Source organism: Diadema antillarum, unplaced genomic scaffold (assembly GCF_040938485.1).
Source record: "Diadema antillarum isolate AM-2024a unplaced genomic scaffold, OU_Dant_1.0 scf00000086, whole genome shotgun sequence".
Taxonomy (NCBI): Eukaryota; Metazoa; Echinodermata; class Echinoidea; order Diadematoida; family Diadematidae; genus Diadema; species Diadema antillarum.
In genome coordinates, this window is record NW_027270975.1 from 2,953,787 (window position 1) to 2,972,620 (window position 18,834).

Consider the following 18,834-nt stretch of genomic DNA (forward strand, 5'->3'; position numbering starts at 1 on the left):
CAGAGCAGCCCTCTTCAGGGACAGCACTGCTTCCCCTTCAGGGGGAAGGGTCTAGAAAAGGTGACCTAAAGAAAGCTTGCCTCATTTTCATCCTGTCAGAATATGGCAGCTGACTGGTCATCTACCACACGGTTGAAACACAAGAAATACGAAAGATGAACTCAAAATCCTCCCGCCGGAAAGCAACTTATGTGATGGAGCCTGGAACATCAGGACACTCATGAATAACCAAAACTGCAATAGACCAGAAAGTCGAACAGCACTTGTGGGTCGAGAACTGCTGAGATACAGCATTGATGTTGCTGCCCTCAATGAGACATGCCTTGTAGACACAGGGGAGATCACTGAGGCTGGAGCTGGATACACTTTCTTCTGGTCAGGGAAGGCACTGGATGAACGCAGGAAAGCAGGAGCTGGCTTTGCCATTTGCACAGCCCTGGTCAAGAACCTGAAGTCCCTCCCAAGAGGAATCAGAACCTCACCAAAGTGCTATGGTCAGTTCCCAAAGACGACAAGCTGCTGATACTAAAGGACTTCAATACCTGTGTAGGCAGAGATGCCCAGTCTTGGCCAGATGTCATTGGGCCACATGGCATCAGCCATGAGAACACCAACAGCCAACAAGCTGCTACTCGCTCTCTGCGCTGAACATAGACTCACCATCACCAAGACCCTATTCCAACTGCTGGACATTCACAGAGCTACCTGGATGCACCCAAGATCCAAGCACTAGCACCTGATTGACTATGTGATCACCAAGCACTGTGACATTCAGGATGTTTGCATCACGAGGGCAATGAGGGGAGCTGACTGCTGGACAGACCACCTGCTGCTGAGGTGCATACCATCCTTTTCCATTGTCAGCAGACACGGATGCCAGAAAGCTGATATTAAAAAGAAACTGGTTGTCCAGGAGCTCAATGAACCAAACAGAAATGAGACCCTCATAACCAACTTTGCGAACCATCTTCAACATCTGTCAGCAGAAGGAAACTATGAGAAGGCCTGGGCCAACTTCTGGGATTTAGTGTATGACTCTGCCAGTCTGACCCTAAGCTACATGGAAAGGAAACACCAAGACTGGTTTGACAACAACAACAGGGAGATCACCACCCTCCTCCAAGAGAAGAAAGTAGCCTTCAGAGCCTGGCTCAAAGACAAAGACTTCCAAGCTAAGCATGATCGCCTCAAGAACATCAGAGGAAAGGTGCAGACAGAGCTGCGACAGATGAAAGACACGTGATGGGAAAACAAGGCTGGAGAACTACAGCAGTACGCAGATGAGCACAACTCCAAGAAATTCTGTGCCGGTCTGAAAGACGTGTGTGGCTCTATGCCGAATGCAATGGCGTTCAATGTTCGCTCTACCAATGATACCCTGCTTATTGAGAAGAGCAACATCATACATCCCTGCAGTGAACAATTCAGCTAGCTGCTAAACAGACCTTCCCAGATCGACCAACAGGCCATTCAAGATATGCCACAGCGCCCAGTCGTAGCCTCGCTTGATGACCCCCAACATAGGCAGAAACCAAGGGGGCCATTGAGCAACTGCATGCGGGGGAAGCACCTGGTCCTGACGGAATACCCCCATAGATCTTCAAAGAGGGAGGTGAAGCTATTGCCATAAAGCTGACTGAGCTAGTACGGCAGTTCTAGGTCAAGGACACCAACATCGTGCATCTGTACAAGAACGGGGGGGGGGGGGGGGGGGGGGGGGAACAGAGCTTTATGTGACAACCACAAAGGTATGTCACTGCTGAGCATCGCAGGGAAGATCATGGCCCATGTTATTCTGAACCACATCACACACCACTTGCTGAACCATGTGGTCTTTAAGAGCCAGTGTAGATTTAGGATCAACAGGGCTACAATAGACATGGTCTTCGCAGTACGGCAGCTACAAGAGAAGTGCCGAGAACAAAACCAGAACCTCTACATCCTTTTCGTGGATCTGACAAACTTAGGCTTTTGACACTATCAGCCAAGAGGGCCTGTGGGCTATCTTGACCGAGCTAGGCTGCCCATCAAAGCTCGCAAGGATCATCCAGTCATTTCATGATGGCTCGATGGTTCGCATTGTGAAAAACGGAGATGTCTCTGACCCATTCTCGGTCTCTTAGACGTGAGGCAAGACTGTGCTATGGCTCCCACACTCTTCAGCCTAATTTTTGCTACTATGCTCTTTTGCGCCCTGTCCAAGTGTGATGCTGGTGTCACTATTCACTACAGATGTGACGGCTAATTCTTTGACCTTAGACGTCTGAAGCAAAAACCAAAGTCCTTGAGGCCCTAGTGAGAGACTTCCTGTTTGCAGACGATTGTGCGCTTACAGCTTTGAGTGAACCAGACCTGCAAAAACTTGCCACTTGTTTTGCAGAAGCAGCAAAAGCCTTCGGACTAACCATTAGCCTGCGAAAAACAGAAGTGATGCTTCAGCCTGCACCTGGCCTGGGAAGCTGCTTGTCTTCAAACTGCAGCATGGACAAAGAAGTCTCCAAGAGGCCTGCAAAAGCAGGAACTTCGTTTGCAGACTTTGGAAACATATGGGGCAAACAAGGCATTAGATTCTCCACCAAGCTGGCAGTCTACAAGGCACTCATTACCTCTCTGCTCTATGACTGTGAGACGTGGATGCAGTATAGGAGCCAAATCTGCGTACTTGACCAGTTCCACCTCCAATCCTGGGAATTCCCTGGCAGGACAGAGTCTCCAACACTGAGGTGCTTCACAGAGCTGAAATGCCCAGGATCGAAGCCCTCATCATGAAGGCCCAGCTCTGGTGGGTCGATGTAGTCCGAATGGATGATGCAGGTCTACCAAAGATGATCTTCTTCTCTGAGCTGCCTTTAGGATTAAGAAACCTTGAAAGGCCACTGAAGCGGTACAAGGACAGCCTGAAAACTTCCCTTGATGCCTGCAGCATTTCAGCCCATGGATGTCAATTGCTTGCCTCCGACCACACTACCTGGCGTCCAGCTGTCCAAAAGGGTGTTAGACTGTTTGAGGAAAAGCACCTCAAGAACTTGGACCAGAAGTGAAAAGCGCACAAAGAGAGGATCCCTGACCCTTCTTCTGCTGTTGTGTGATGTGGCTGCGTTTGCGCATCCGCCTTTGGCGTCACTGACATCATTGCCGAACCCGACAGACTTCCATTATCATCATCATCATTATTTTACCATTTCTATTATCATCAGTGTTATTATAAATGATTTGAAAGTGAAGTGGGAGTAGTTAGGACTTTTTGCACGTATTCATGGATTAACATTATAAAAATGTTACAAATAGCCTTCGGTTCATAGATACAAAATTGAGCAGTCACACAATGTGAAAACATCAACTTTTTACCCCCCAAAAATGAACTTGATATTTGTTTAAGAGCGATGCACCCTGTTCAGCTTAAAATTTGCTCATAAAGTTGTAATGGGAAGAAGATGAGAAACAATGCATACAGGGATGCTGTGTAAAATTGTTATCTAATCACCTCTGAAATGGATCACTTGAGCCAGGTTGTGCAGAAATTGTGTGTTTAAACTGTGAGACAGTGAGTAGTTCTTATGTATTATAGCGCACCTGTTATTTTCTTTCCTTTCAGGAATTATTAGTGTCTCCATAAATGTCAAAGTGAATCCAAACCAGCCTTCATCCTTCACCTGTATTGTTGAAGGAGACCCACCACCTGATGCAGGAGATATCAGTTTCTACCGACTCAGGGATGGTGGGCAGGATGGTTTTGGCATCAGTCACAATCAGAGTTCCTTGGATGCATCTGGAGTTAAGCGTATGATAGTCTATACAGTTAATCAAGTGGCCTCTGGAGAATATCAGTGTGCCCTATATGGAGACCGAGCAACCTTTACAGCTGATGCAATGACATACGGTAAGACATATGTTTAAAATGTGTCAAGCATTTTTAGCCATTATGAGATGTGTGACACAGGACATTTGCAACTCACTCAAGCCTGATGCTTGCTAAAGGTTACAATTACACTTCATCGTGCTCCATACAATTGTCATGCATCTTGCATTACTCGATAATTTATTATAGTCTTTGAAACTTTATCATTTTCTTCTGCATAGAAAAATATCTGTTTCAATCATACTCCATAATCACTCCCCAGTGAAGAAATATTTCAAGTTTTTCATATGGAATAATAACCTGCCAATAGACTTGATTAAAAACAATCAAATTTTACAACTGTTTCTGCTTTAGTAAGCCAGAGTCTGATAAGAATAAGTTTGCAGCACACAAGTGATCTGATTGGTATAGCATAAAAGCTGTGGGTGTTCACAATGTACACGGTGTATGTATATCACATCCCTGAGGGGCCAAAGGATAGAGGTGAGGAAAAATGAGGAGAGAAAATTGTAATCTTTCTCATCAATTTTTTGTATGCATCTAGGTAGAATTCAGCCAAATTTGGAACGTGATGTCAACTTTTCAATTTGGATACTGTAACCATTAGGGTCTCAAAGGAGGGCCCCCAATATCATGTAATAAGTTGAGATACAAAATTCTCCTTCTCAAGAGCCAGATATGTAGATATCTTGGTGACATAAATATAAGTGCCATTAAGTGTCCTGTAGGGTTACCAAGATTAGTCTAAATATTTTGGATTGGCACCAGAAAACAAAACTATTGGGGGTTATCTTCTTCAAAAGATATAACCAGAGATGATATTTGTCAGAGTTGGAAAGAATCCTTCATTGTCAATAGATGGTTTTAATACACAGATTTGCAGGGACCAGTGTGTCCTCCAATAAACAAAGAAGATTATTTGCTGACTTTCAAATGTTATGGTGGATTCCAAACTGCTGAATTAAGGTTCTTTGGGATATATTCCTTTTTTTGGATGGGACCTAAAGTTGTTCATTGATGGTGAAGAATAGCCTCAAAAGCCCAATGGGGAAGGTGACCAGTGACCTCTGAAAACTGCAGTGGAAACAAAAGAGGTGACAGTAAAGAAATGAAAATGCATTATGTAGATCTTCTGTCTGTATAATATAAGTATGTATGATCCCCCCCCCCCCCCCCATTTGATTTGCTGAACAGCTGCATGCCTAACAAATTTGAAGCAAACTTTCTTCATGTTCTTCATGTTCTGTTTAAAAAGCCTGTAGAGTAAAGAGGAAATCAGAAGTATAAATTGTGCTTTCAAAATTCGGACTTGCGTGTGTAGTGTCATAATATAAAGTAATGATGCAGATGAAGACATGACTAACTATTCATAACACTTGAGATTTCATGAATATTCATAAGTTCTGCTTAATCCTGCATATCTGTGTACTCACTGTAATGCTGAGGCCTTTTCTTGCATAGCATAGTGACAGTGCTAACCTACCAACTTATGGTAGAAGATAGTCCTAGTCTATCAGGCATGAGCCTATACTTTCCTAAAAGATATTAGGAACAGAAACTAGGGAAATTGGTGGAGCTAAAGTGGGATGGGGAGAGGGGGCTGCCACAGTAAGTGTCACAAGGTTGGGGCAAACTTCTGCCACTGAAAAAAAAAATCCTGTAGGAAAACAGTGAACGCTTCTTGCTGTTACAGTGAATAGACTGCATGGGGCATTGGAGTTTTCCCCGTAGTGCTCAGAATAAGAATAAGATGCATTCTTAGAATATCTTATTTTGTTTATGTTTCATTTATATCAAATCACAAGACCTGCACAATGTTTACTTAATTTGCAGTGTCTCAGGATTTAATTTCTTGAAATCTTGAAGTGCATGGTACAGATGATGCAGATGATTTCAGGACTAACTGACCAACACATCTGATGCTAATTATGAATGAAATATTGATTAAAGTTGACATTTATGAAAGTTAATTGAAATTTGGTTACACGGCAAATCAGGCAAATATCACTCATGTATGAATAAGAATGATTTATGCAGGCTTTTAACGTTGACTGTTTGTAATTCTTATCAGTATCTTTTTTATCTCAATGTATTTCTTCAGGGGTTTTTTTTATGTTTCTTTTTTTCTTACAAACAGACAATATTATCACATTAAATTGCTATTGTGACTGCAATGGATACGTGAAGCATTATGTGTGACCCCCATAAAAGAAAAAAAGAGCAAATATGTGAGAGTGAACACTCAAAAGATAACTTCAGAACCTTTCACGCTTTATTCTTTGGATTCATGGTCACGATCAGTACATGAATTTTGCATGCTACAAGAATACATCTGAATTCAAACCAACTTTTGACTCAGTTCCCAGCTCAGAAGGGAAAAGAAAATCATAAGATGTGTGTATACAAACATGTGACTCTTTCAGGATTTCTTTTCGATACCAGAGTCCCAAGTATAATGTTAAATTCTGTTAAAGCCAGTATAGTCTTATATTTATACCCCCGCCAAACGAAGTTTGAAGGGGGTATATAGAAATCAGCGGACGGTCGGGCGGTCGGTCGGGCGGTCGGTCCGTTGCAAATCTTGCGTCGCGAACTACTTGCTCAGTTTTCAACCAATTCCCATAAAACTTGGCACAGATGTGTGCCTTGGGTTGTAGATGTGCAAGACGTATTTTTTGACAGTACTCAAAAGTACGTTGCCATGGTAACGGCATATTATGGGCAAAAAATGGGTACAAATCTTGCGTCGCGAACTCCTCCCACAGTTTTTGATCAATTTTTATAAAAATTAGGTACAGATGTTCATCTGAATATGTTAATGTGCAAGACACATATTTTTCCGCAGTGGCAAAAAGTGCGTTGCCATGGTAACGGCATTGTTATTGGTAAAATATAGGGCAAAATGCTTCATGGCAAAACTGCTTCATCAGTGTTCTTCCAATTCTCATGGAATTCATATTGAATGTTTGTCTTAGGATATAGGTCAGCATGACACATTTCTTGACAGTGACAAAAAGTATGTTGCCATGGTAACAGCTCACATATTATGAGCCAAAATGATGGAAAATTTTGTGTTTGCAAAACTACTTCCTCAGTTTTTTGCCCAATTTCCATGAAACTTGGTACAGATGTGTGCCTTTGGTTGTAGATGTGCAAGACGCATTTTTTCGACAGTACCCGAAAGTACGTTGGCCATGGTAACGGCATATTAAATGGCAGAAGATCAAGGAAAGATCTTGCGGATTTAACTACTTCCTCAGTTTTTTTGACCGAAGCTTATGAAAATGTGGCACACACACCTTGATCTTGGTGGGAAGATGTGGAAGACATATTTTTTTGGACATGTCGGAAGCTGCGTTGCCATGGTAACGGCATATGAATGGCGGAAGATCAAGGAAAGATCTTGCGGATTGAACTACTTCCTCTGTATTCGACTGAAGCTCATGAAATGTGGCACACACATTGGTCTTGGTGGAAGATGTGCAAGACATATTTTTTTGGACGTGTCGGAAGCTGCGTTGCCATGGTAACGGGCATATGAATGGCGGAAGATCAAGGAAAGATCTTGTGGATTGAACTAATTCCTCAGTTTTTTGACAAAAGCTTATGAAATGTGGCACACACAAATACTCTGGTAAGATTACAACTTTTTTGACGAGTACCAATACACATTAACCTCTGTTATTGCATGTATTCTGTTTTTTGAAATAAGTTATCTCAGTGTGTGTTTGTGCCATGTCATATACTGTCTTCAATGCATGTTTTTCACCAAGTGCTGTAATTTCCTTGGGTGAGACTGTCGTCACGGGGCGGGGGTATTAATCACCTTCAGTGATATTTTTATAGTTTCGTCCTTTCATTGTACCTTCTACAATTACATACAGACATCTTAAGATCAGTTTCTTTTGTTTAATTCCTTTTTGATGTTTCTGTGATATGTCTTTCACAGTGCTGCCTGTACTTGAAGCTGCCCCAACAGTGACTGCATCAACATCCACCTCTTTTACCATTGAGTGGATGGCTTGGAATGAGCAGACTGATATTGGAGACCCACCTGTAACAGAATACATCACCTATTACAGGATTCCTGGTGGAAACTGGAATGATGGACAAAATGGTAGCACCCTCAATGACATCTGCTGAATTTACTAGTCTAGAACCAGACACTGACTATGAGGTCAGTGTAGCAGCGGTCAGGGAGGGTCCAGGAGGGACGGGACCTAGGTCCAATACATCCCTAACAGCAACCAAGTGTGCAAGTAAGTTCATTTAATCAGAAATCTTATAATTTTTCATATTAATATCTAACCAATATTAAGATAACACAGTTTTCATGCCTCCGCCACGAAGTGTCGCCAGAGGCATTATGTTTTCAGGTTGTCCGTTCTTTCGTCCGTCTGTCCTTCTGTCCGTCCGTAATCAAGTTTGTGGTCAGCATAACTAAAAAAATTGTTTGAGTTATCCTAATGAAACTTTTGCAGGTATATGTATGAGGAGGTGAAGTTGTGCCTATCAACTTTTGGGTCCAAATGCTTAAGGTTAAAGGTCAAGGTCAAATGCTCAAAATTTCACTATTTCCCCCCATATCTATGCAATGCCTGGAGGTATTTTCTTGCAACCTAGTGCATACATGTATTACCCAATTAAGATTTTCTAGTAAGAGTTTCAGGTCATGAGGTCAAAGTTCAAAGGTCAAATAAAATATTAAAATTTCATATTTTTTTCCCCTCCATATCTCGGAATTGGTTCCAGGTATCTCCATGGAACATAGCGCATATGCATGTACTGACTGGTTGTGATTATCTAGGGAATTTTTGGGTCATGAGGTCAAAGATCAGGGGGTCAAAGGTCAAGGTCAAATCATTAAATTTCACTTTTTTCCATCATATTTATGCAGTGCCTGCAGGATTTTTCTTGAAACTTGGTGTACACATGTATTACCCAATAGAGAGTCTCTAAGAAGTTTTTGGCCAAGAAGGTCAAAGGCCAAAAGGTCAAAGGTCAAGTGAAAGTGCTAAATTTCACTTCTCCCTCCATATCTCGGAAATGGCTTAAGGTATCATCATGAAACTAATATTTATGCATGTTCTGCCTGACAGTGAATCTCTTGGGAATTTTAAGGTCATAGGGTCAAAGGTCAAGGGTCAAAGGCCAGGAAAAAATTCTAACAATTTATTATTTAATACAGATGTCTTGGTTGAGAAAATTGTGAATGCATTTGTAGTACAATGAGGATAGTTTCAATAGCCCCCATCCCCTTTAGGCCAGCAGATTGAGCCTGAATTTGGGGGTCAACTGGCAACTATCGTATAACAAACAAATTTTGTAATTTTTTGAAAGTATATGTCTTAACAAACTTACCAGTAAAATTTACCCAGAATTTCTGCGTCGGAACATGCCCAAATGACGTCATCAGTATGGCCACCCCCAAACCAGGAAAATGAATGGAAATTTTAGGATATCTCAAGTGTTCACTATACAACTGACATTAATCATGAGATAAGTTGCCAGTGTATGTATTTCTTATTTCCTGCCTTTCTTCAAGCAAAATTGGGCCCATTTGTGACCTCTTTTTCAAAAAATATGAGCCCAAATTAGGTCATTTCTATGGCAACTTTATACTGAAAACATTGTTTTTTTCTCAAACAAAAAATGCAACACCCTCTCAACGATAAACACCATTTTAAATTTAAGTATGTAAATTTAATTGACTGGAGTTGAGACCTAACCTGTGAGAGACCATAGCTACCATGGTTACACTCAAACTTGCCTGTATATAACAGCTGTCCAGATATCACAATTTTCGTTATTAGTGGTGTATTATGTATATTCCATCTCAGTAGCTGGATTTTTTTGTTGTTTTTCGTTTTGCATTTGGCACAATCATAAGACAAGCTGACTTTTCGTTCAAGCCAATTAGGCATAGAACATAGATTAAGTCAATTTCTCATAAGATGAGACCCTCCTCCACCTCAGCCCCCACTCCCAATAAAAATGGTTAGTTCATGGCTGTTCCTTTCTTGCAGTCCTGTAGGGTGTTTCAACAAACTTCTCATTGGTTTCATTTTCACTTCACTGGTTTCATTCTCGCTATCTCACTTTTCTGATTGGTATGTTTCAGTCACTAGGACTTGCTAAGTGAAACTGAAAACACTAATTGACACTGATCTCAATGAAATCAATGTTGGTGAAACGGGTCTTGCATGGACTTCTGTATGATACCAACTGAAAGCAAGCTCATTATACTCGATGGACTACTACAACAAATACTGTACTTCTGAAAGAAATGAAGCACTGTTAACAGAAACTGGATACACATTTTGTCATAGATCACATTAGTCCAGTCAAAATAGGGTTTCACCCGCTACTAATTGCAGTAGGAAATTCCACTGCAGTGCTACTTGCTATGGGCTCCTAAATACCTTACTCAAGTCCCAAGAAATCCAGTGGGGCAAAGTGGCTAAATTTCCATAATATGCAAATTAGCTCCCATCATGATAAAAATACAGTGTTTCCATGAAAACTATACTTCTAGATTTTAGATTGGAACACCGGAAGTGTTGAAACCTATGTTTACAATGTCAGTTAGTGCGATGCAAACATTCACCATGAAACATAGTCTGGGCCTCATTTGCATAATATGCAAATTAGCTCCCATAGGCCTAATGATAAAAATACAGTGTTTCCATGAAAACGATGCTTCTAGGATTGAGACTGGAACACCGAAAATTCTGAAATCTATGTTTACGATGTCAGTTAGTGCGATGCAAACATTTCCATGTATATAATCTGGGCCTCACTTGCATAGTATGCAAATTGGCTCTCATAATGATCAAAATACAGTGTTTCTATGAAAACAATGCTTCTAGGTTTCACATCGGATCACCGAAAATGTTGAAACCTATGTTTGCAATGTGAGTTAGTGCGATGCAAACATTTCCACGTATATAATCTGGGCCTCTTGCATAATATGCAAAGGGTTCCGAGCCAACGGAATATTCTAATGCATCAAAGTGCCCGATATGAGCATAGCAAGAGTGTTCAAATATGATATTTCAGTTTCTCTTCATCAAAAACAAACTTTACAGCCTTAGTAAACTAGCATGAATAATTAATATCATAAAATTACAGTTTGTTATCAGACAGATAATGATAGCTGATCCATTAATTACATAGAATCAAAGTACGAAATTAAACAAGTGTCAACATCTATAATTTGTCTAATTTTGTAATGAATGAACTCTATTTGGAGGGTGGTTTGCTCGAATCTTGATGATTCATCTCTTGCATCCTTGAGAGTTTTGAGATATGAAGATGGCACAGTCAAAGGAAACCCTGTAGGTAGTGCCCAAAGTCACCCCAATCGATCATATTATCCCCACGACCATTTACACAACATGCATCAACCAATGCGATTTCCGTTATTTTAAGCGTACGAGATTTAATTTTTAAGTCGTTTGGCCGTCTAGCAAAGACTCTTTTATTTCCATGAAATAGAATTGACATTGACAGAGACATTTTCCTACAATGTGTATAATTAGCTTTAAAATGTGGTGCACAGTCAAAGCGACTCGTAGGGAGGTACCCGAATTCATCCCTATGCCCTCACGGCCCGGTACAAAACATAATTATACACACGTGAATACAGCTGTTTGAAGCGAAAAAACTCTGTGCATAACGTCCTTTTCGTTTCATTTCCATTAAAATTCAGTGGACGTTATAGAAGAATTTTTGTTCTACAATATCTATAGGGTAAAAATGGTTCACATACGAAGACACCCACGTGGAGGGTGCCCAAAATTACCCCACCCAAAGGCAGTCTAAGACATGCAATAATCATGTACCAACGCAAATACATAATTATGTTCTATGGGTACATGCCTTTAAACAGTCCTTCTGGTCCTCTAGCAAAGAAACTTTTATTTAATGAAATTCAGTGGAGTCAACAGACGATATATTGCTCTGCAATTTTGACTTACACTGACATAGTTAAAGTGGTTATCATTCGAAGGGAGCGTACTATATGGGAAGTACCCACATTAATTGCCTCTATACATGACCCTTTGTAACACAAATATCAACGCAATTACAGGCGTTCCAAAAGTGCATGTCTAAAAAAAAAAGTTGTTCCTTGAGTTTTATGACTATCACTTGAGTTTTATGTTTATGTATAATTATCGTATGGTGCTATAATCATTCAACATAGTTTTACGCACCTCATTTTCTGCTACAAAGAAAGTGATGTCTATCTGTTCTTGATGAAAATGAAATAAAAATTAGATTGAATTGTATTGAATTGGATTCCTGCCATATTAAGACACTTTTTCTTTCTATAAAAATTGCCGGAGTAGAGATAAAACAACAACATTGATCTACAATATCTATGCAGCCCAAAGGGTTCACATGCAGGGACCACCTTAGGAGAGGTGCTCAAAATAACTCCATGCATCCTAAAGGCGATGAAAAACATGCAGTATACAACCGAGAAAATTGTTCCATGGTTACATACCTCTGAAAAGCTCTTCTGCCTGTGTAGCACATACTCTTTTATTTTCGTAAAATACAATTAAGGTGATATAGGACACATTGCTTTACAATATTTATTTTGTCAAGCCCTTGGGAAGTGCCCAGATTACCCCTACCCTGACCGTCGTGGTCCCGAAACAGATTAACAAAACATGCATTATATGCCAAAGCAAACTCACTTGTACATGCATGTAAAGTCGTTTTGCCAAGTGGTAAATAAAGACACTTTACCTTTCATGATTTTTAAATGGTAGAGACACTGCTTTACAATCATCATAATAGTCAAAGGGGTGCACATTCAACGGCAACGTGTGGGATGTGTTCAAAATCATCTAACCCCAGGGCAATATAAGAAACATGCACTAGCATATAGCACAAATATGTTTCAATTTTTCATGCCTTCACATTGTCCCGATCATTACGGTTGTACAGCAATTGCCCTTTTGTTTGTAAGAAATGCAATATAATTACAAAAAGAAAAATACTCTACATTAACTACATTGTCAAAAGGGTAAACATTCAAAAGCAATCCCTTGGGAAATGTCCAAAATTACACCGCCGCTCAAGACCCGTAATTACATCACACGGATACTATGAACACAAATACCGACGTTCTTTCGAGCATGGTTTTAGAAGTAGTTGCAGCAATACAGCTACACACTTTTATATCAATGAATGTCGTGGAAATGATAGGAGAAGCATTGCTTCAAAATATCTATTTAGTGGCAGGATGCACATTAAATGCCAATCCTGTGGGATGTGCCGCCAAAGTACACCACCCTCATGGCAATATAGAAAACATTGAATATTATTAACGCAAATACACTATATGTTCCAAACGTACGTGTTTTCAAACTTCGATCGTGCCGTAAATCAAGGGCACTTTTGTTTCAAAAATATGTTGTAGTTAATAGAGGAGACATTGCTCTACAATATCCATATCGTCAAGAGGGTGAACATTAAAAGACAACCCCATAAGAATTGTCCAAAGGTACACCTACGCTCAAGCCCCCTTAAGACAAAATATAGATATTAGCAACGCAAACACCGTTGTTCTAGTGTGGATGGTTTTAAAAGCATTTCCGGCAATATAGCAAATACACTTTTTAACAATGAAAAGTCATGGAAATAATAGAAGAGGTTTAACTTTACAAGATCTATGCAGTGAAGAGGGTGCACATTAAATGGCAACCCTGTGGTATGTGCCAAAAAATATTCCACCCTCACTTCAATATATAAGACATATAAAATCATATAATGCGAATATATATATGTTCCAAACGTGTATGTCTTCAAAATGCCATCGTGCCGTACAGCAAAGGCACTTTTGTGTCCAAGAAATACAACTTATTAATAGAGGAGACATTGCTCTACAATAACTATATTGTCAAAAGGGTGAACATTCAAAATTAAACCCTTGGGAAGTGACCAAATTCACACCTAAGCTTACCCTCTTGTTACAGAACACATTACTAGCAACGCAAATACCATTGTTCTAGCGTGAATGATTGTAAAAGTAGTCCCGGTAATACAGCAAATACAATTTTCATCGATGGGAAGTAATGGAAATGATAGAAGAGACTTAACTTTACAAGATCTATACGGTGAAGAGGGTGCGCATTAAACGGCAACCCTGTGGGATGTGCCAAAAATACTCCACCCTCACCGTAATATAGAAAACATTATAATATCATATAACGCAAATATAATATGTTCCAAACGTACATGTTTTCGAAATTCCATCGTGCCGTATAGCAAAGGCACTTTTGTATCCAAAAATGCAACTAATTACAAGAGGAAGCATTGCTCTACAATAACTACATTGTCAAAAAGGTGAACATTCAAAGGTAATCTTTAGGGAGGTGTCTAAATTTACACCTATGCTCACGGCCTTTATTACAAAATACGGATATTAGTAACGCAAATACAGTTTTTCTAACGTGAATGGTTTTAAAATAGGTCCGGCAATGCAGCAAATACACTCTTACATCAATGAAAAGTCATCGAAATGATAGAAGAAGATTTACCTTACAAGATCTACATGATAAAGAGGGTGCTTATTGAAGGGCGACCCGGTGCCGCGTGCCCCCAAAATGCCCTTTATCCTCTTGGCAATATAGAAAACATATATTATCTTATAATGCGAATATAATGTTTCAAACGTACATGCTGTCGTGCCTTATAGTAAGGGCACGTTTGTTTCCAAGAAATGCAATGTAATCAATACAGATTGTCACATAGTTCTTTACCTCAAGTGTGACATCCATATTAATATATTTTAATAAATAGAATACACAAGCAAAATGACACTTGACAGATATGTTGAAATTGCACTCTCATTGCATTGCCTAAGCCTGTTTCCAAAGCTCTTTCTCGTTGCCATGGAAACAATTTTGGTGACCATGGTTAGCCTTACAATGAGTTGAGTCATCTAGTGACTGGATACTTTTACTGGGCACCTACTTATTTGAAAGTTATTAAGCTTAATTTATAACTATTTGCGTAGAAAGAATTACATTTTATCATTTAGGGTTTTTTCATGAAAGCGTTACCATGGCAATGACTATATTTCCCCCATATCAACACATGATTAAGACAGAAATTGGTTTGGCACTTCGCTGAAACCAACAAGACACATCAAAAAACATATATTTAGACATTCTTATTATATTTCAACAAACTAAATGAAAATTAGACAATTATCATGAAAATTTTTGTTTATTTCTACTACGTCAGTGTAAGGTTGCTATAGAAACGCTATTGGTATGCGTACAACTCACCAGCTCAACTGAAAATGAGCATGATTGATTGCTGATGACCTGAGGTACATGAGAAATAGCATTACTGTAGCTAGAATCACTTTCTTTCCGAAATATTCCATTTTTATCATTAGAGATGTCAAAGTGACAATTACTCTAGCAAAATTGCAGTTCTTAAGAAGCCATTTTGATGACGTCATTTGAGCATGTTCCGATTAGATTTTTGGGGGGTAAATTTCATGTGGGATATTGTCAGGATGTATACTTTTTTAAAAAGTTAACATTTGCTTGTTATACGATAGTTGCCAGTTGAGCCTTTTTAAAGCCACTTTTTGGCCATCGTCTGCAGGCATACTTTTAATGCTCTAAAGCATTAAAATTGGCATGTTTATCAAAGCCATGTAATATAGGATGATGGGCACATTAAATTAGTGGTCATGGTATATCATTATCCCATTACTTTCATATCTTTGTTGTGAAATGTGAAATAAATGACATGAATCAAACAAGATGTTCTTTAAAATCTTTTCTCTCCTACTCTGTAGAATCAGAACTATTCTATGTGTCTCTATCTGGTCATGATACAACAAGGAAATTTGCTGTATCGTAGGCATTTATACAAGATAAACAGTTGATTCTGTTAACCAAATTCAGACTGTGTTCCGGAAGCCCAGGCCCCACTTTGTATTGTTTATCACTAGTTCAACCATCATTGATATTCTAATTCCATTGATGTACTATGTTTTCAATGAGCCTATTCTTTTGGCAGATGTGCACTGATGTTTCCTATGCAGTAAACTGATGGTATTGCAAGCAAATAGGAAAAATTAGGGGGGAAAAAGGATATTTGAATGTATGTTTGATCCATCACTATAGACTTCTTTGAATGGCAAAAGTTGTGCATATGTCACAAGATGATCATCTTCTCTGTTCATTTGTGTTCAGGTCCTAGTGCCTCCCCAATCCTTGTCTCAGCAACCCCAAATGCTCCTGGACAAATCAATGTGACATGGCAGGTATGTGATTTATACTGAACCTTTGTACTTAAAAACAAAAACAATAAAGTAATAAGGATAAATCACAGCTGTATGTGCTGTAGGCAGGAAGTCTAGCTTAAGTGTAGTTTCTTGTCAGTATTAAAGTAGGTCATATTGTCATCATTGCTTTATAAGCCAAGGACTCAACCGAGCTAACACAATTATTTGTCCTGCATTGTGTGTAATTTGTACATTTCTTCTTCAACTACCTGCAATGCAATTCTAAGAGTATGGATGCAAAATTGTTCCAATGGGATACCAGATTTTGGCCCAATTTTCACATTTCCAGCTTCATAAAAGCATATCGGTCAATTTGTTACCAAACTTGGCCATTATTATTGCTAGGATGATACAATTTTGTACCAATGGGCACCATGCATAAGCCTTACCTCCATGGAGAAATATTAACAGACATATATAGTTTGGGGGGAAAATTATGCAGTATCTTAAAACTCATCATAGTCTTATATTTTCTATAGGTGTTCAAGAGATTCCCAGCCTAAAATATCAGGAATATATTGAGCAGAATGGATTTAAATACTCTCACAATCATATATTTGTGTAAGCTTTTGAAGGGCTGAGAGAGAAGCTTGTGGAGCGAAATGCCAGATAATGTTTCCGTAAACAAAATATGGCATAATAATGAATTTGTGTATCATATTTAAACTTAATTCATTTATGACATGTCTTAATCTTCCAAGAAAACCAATTATACTATGATTTTCTGGCACATTATATCTATATGTCACCATGCAATGCAAACTACAGTGAGAGGAAAGCAATCACATGTGAAGTTTCTATTGTACTGTGGCATTTGGCGATGTATTGATCAGTTAGGGCAGGATGTGCGGTTGAGCAAAGTAAGCAAACTTGACATGGCATTGTATGACTGAGTCAGTTATGCAAACGTGAAACATACAGTTTTGAAGGTGTCTTCACATATCGTCGCTGGGGTGACAAGACCTTGTATCTCAAAAATGACAAGTGTTCAGGAGAGCAAAAAAACATGGCGGCCAAAGCACTATAGTGAATGGGAAAGCCTTTCCTTTGACATGTCATGGTGGCTTCATTTTTGGAGTAAGACAGTTGGGATTTGGCCAAGACATCACTTGACCCATTATTTGACCATTAAGCAAAAAAAAAAAAAAAAAAAAAATTGACATTTTTGAGATACGAGGTCTTGTCACCCCATCGACGATATGCTCATCATGGTTTCTGTGGTGGTTTTGGAGTAGGGCCTCTCAGGCAGATCAGAAACGCTGTAAATTCCAGTTATTATCCCTCCAAATTAAATTTAACCCTTTGAGGACGGACCGTTTTATGCTACAACACGCATTTCCCATAAACACCTGCCTGAGAATACTTGGGACTCGTCCTCAATGGGTTAAGATATGGCCTATAGGATTTTAAATCATAATTGTGTGTTAAACCCTTGAAGATCACAATGCAGCTTCATGACATACATATCAAGGGGTTCCACAGTTGCCTCAAAATTGATTGTGTCTTGAAGTTGAGTATTGAACACCTTTACCTGTTAAGGTAATGTATACACAGCTGCATGTATATGTATAAATAAACATTCCTTCTTTCTCTCTCTCTCTCTCTCTCTCTCTCTCTCACTTAGAAAACTTGTACATTCTCAGGCAGTCACATAGATGTGTACCATTTTTATTTCATGTGAGTTTGCTGCAGTTTTTCTGACAACTGTTTCCTAATGATTCAATCATTCAACTGATTTTCCAGGCACCATCCAATGAAACAGCAATGTGCAGAAGTGGCTTCACTGCCTACACAGTCCACTACACAACAGAAATCTCAGACTTTTCTGGATCTGAATCACCAGAAACATTTCCAAGTACTGAGGTCATCCTGACAGACCTAGAACCATATCTGGAGTACACCATCACAGTGACTGCTGCCAACAAAGATTCAGAAAGTGATCCAAGCGATGAGATGCTCGTGAGGACACTGGAAGCAGGTTAGACATGTTTCATGCTATTATACTTGATACACATCCCAACAAAATTCACTGCTTACTATGGCATATGCCAGTTTTGTCCCAAGTATATTTTCCTGAGACCTTTTTTTTTTAAAGTTACATTGCACATGTTTCATTTTCTTGTTTGTATAGGCCATTATAGATATTTTTTTTAAAGGCATTCAATCGTGGCGAGTGGTTTGTGCGGCACGGAGACGAACGCAACACGCTGCCTCCCCCATTCTGTATCAAATGTAGTGACCCCGAATGAGAATAGTGCTGGCTCAATGGGTCAGCGAACAACACGCTAACCTACAAGAGTTCTATGCTACAAATCTCCTAACCCAAAATGGCTGTCCGAGCGAGCCACGAGAGCTTCCGAATGGACGCACACTCTCAGTGTGCATGCGCATGAAGAGAGGCCAAAAGAGCCACGCGTCTTCTGGCCTCTCTCCTCCAATCACCGCAGCTCGCGGTGACAATGTTTGTGTATGATGCGTACACGCACACGCACACACACACACTTGTCTCAGTGGCAGCATTGTCCCACATGCTTATGGATATACACTTAGCACCGAGTCTGGCATTTTTGCAATTGCATGCACAAACTTCGGGCGTTCGGAGTTTGCGTACCATAAAGGGGGTATCTCACTAAGCGGCGAACGTTTGCGAACG

General features: G+C 39.7%; 1 long non-coding RNA gene across 1 annotated transcript; it reads left to right on the forward strand.

Moving 5' to 3' along the window:
* The first annotated feature begins 3,638 nt into the window (after window positions 1-3,638).
* On the forward strand, window positions 3,639-16,129 carry LOC139717996 (uncharacterized). The gene is made up of 3 exons (XR_011710016.1): window positions 3,639-3,880; window positions 7,809-8,118; window positions 16,090-16,129. It is a non-coding gene; the product is annotated as an uncharacterized lncRNA (long non-coding RNA).
* The last annotated feature ends 2,705 nt before the right edge of the window (window positions 16,130-18,834 follow it).